We start from the raw sequence: 1,881 nt of genomic DNA on the forward strand, positions 1-1,881 counted from the left end.
AAGTTTGTAATTCCCAATTGTAAGACTCTCTAATTCTCTACATAAAAAGACAAGAACAACAGTTAACATACATGCTAGTGTTTCAAAGGAGATAGTAACTAGTCATGGAAAATCTGGCTTAGTTAGGAAAGGCTATTAAGGAAAGAGTCAATAATGGATCCATCTACCTCATATTAGGAATTTGTTGTTGTTTTTTTTGAGACAGGGTCTCAGTTTATCACACAGGCTGGAATTTAGTGGTGTGATCATGCTTTGCTGCAACCTCAACCTCCTGGGCTCAAGTGGTCCTCTCAACTCAGCCTCCCAGTAGATGGGACCACAAGCAGGGGCCGCCATGCTTGGCTAATTTTTATAATTTTGGTAGAGATGGGGTTTCACTATGTTGCCCAGGCTGTTCTTGAACACCTGGCTGAAGCAATCCTCTTGCCTTGGCATCCCATATTTTTTATGACAAGAGAACTAATTGGGTATGCCATTAAATAAAAATAATTACATAGCTCTGGCTAGGTAGATTACATACATGTATTACTATTAACCCAAGTACTGGAAAGATAAACCAAGAATATTAATATATTTGCATCTTATCTTCTCCAGGGGGGCAAGAAACGGAGCAGGAAATAACCACACCACTCTTCGAAAAGTGCAGGAACTAATGCTGTCCTGTTCTCTGAAGGAAAACTATTGAGTTATTAAACCAATTTTGGATTTTAGTTTGGATGTTGGATGACTTGGTTGTGTATACTTTGGGCAGATTTCAGGCTTGCTGCTTCCGCATCAAAGAAAGTATACCAGACAGCAAAAAAGATTTAGGAATAAAAGATATTTTATTTCATCCCTCTCCAGCATTCAATGTAGAAAATACTAGCAGTTATTTACCGAGAGCTTATACATGCCAAACACAGCTACCATCTACACTGCATACCTTTTCCCTTAATCTTTCAACCATGTGAAAATAGACGATACTATCTTTTTTTTTTTTTTTTTTTTTTTTTTTTGAGATGGAGTTTCACTCATGTTACCCAGGCTGGAGTGCAATGGCGCTATCTCGGCTCACCGCAACCTCCGCCTCCTGGGTTCAGGCAATTCTCCTGCCTCAGCCTCCTCAGTAGCTGAGATTACAGGCACGCAACACCATGCCCAGCTAATTTTTTGTATTTTTAGTAGAGACGGGGTTTCACCATGTTAACCAGGATGGTCTCGATCTCTTGACCTCGTGATCCACCCGCCTCGGCCTCCCAAAGTGCTGGGATTACAGGCTTGAGCCACCGCGCCCGGCCTGATACTATCTTTTCATAGAAAAGGAACTCGAAGTTCCTAAAGATTAGTAACTAACATGACACAGTGAGGAGGAGGCAGAACAGAATCCATCTCTACTTTCTTCTGAGTTCATCCTCCTAATCACTATTGAGAGAGGCAACAATAAATTCCTTTTGTTGGACTTCATAGCAAAGAGTTGGCAGAGTATTATCCAAACTAGAGCGTATTATGTTGGTTTGTTATATATCACAAAGTTTCCCTGGAGCCATCGTTAACTATTATAACAGGTTTTATAGCTTAATATATCATCATTATATCATCAGTAGGAAAACTGATTGCTGGGCGCGGTGGCTCACGCCTGTAATCCCAGCACTTTGGGAGGCCCAAGTGGGCGGATCAAGAGGTCCGAAATTCGAGACCAGCCTGGCCAACATAGTGTAACTCAGTGTCTATTAAAAATACAAAAAAAAAAAAAAAAATTAGCCGACCGTGGTGGCAAGTGCCTGTAATCCGAGCTACTCCGGAGGCTGAGGCAGAAGATTCGCTTGAACACGGGAGGTAGAGGTTGCAGTGAGCTGAGATCTCCCCAAAGCCCTCCAGTCCGGGCGACAGTGCGAGATTCCG

General features: G+C 42.2%; 1 long non-coding RNA gene across 1 annotated transcript; it reads right to left on the minus strand.

Annotated features, from left to right (window-relative positions):
- Nucleotides 1-808: 808 nt before the first annotated feature.
- On the minus strand, nt 809-1,650 carry LOC116538939. Its single transcript, XR_004263856.1, has 2 exons — nt 1,284-1,650; nt 809-962 (listed from the first exon to the last, which is right to left on the minus strand). It is a non-coding gene; the product is annotated as an uncharacterized LOC116538939 (long non-coding RNA).
- Nucleotides 1,651-1,881: the final 231 nt, after the last annotated feature.

This window comes from Sapajus apella, unplaced genomic scaffold (assembly GCF_009761245.1).
Source record: "Sapajus apella isolate SASKATOON/1434 unplaced genomic scaffold, GSC_monkey_1.0 scaffold124, whole genome shotgun sequence".
Classification (NCBI taxonomy): domain Eukaryota; kingdom Metazoa; phylum Chordata; class Mammalia; order Primates; family Cebidae; genus Sapajus; species Sapajus apella.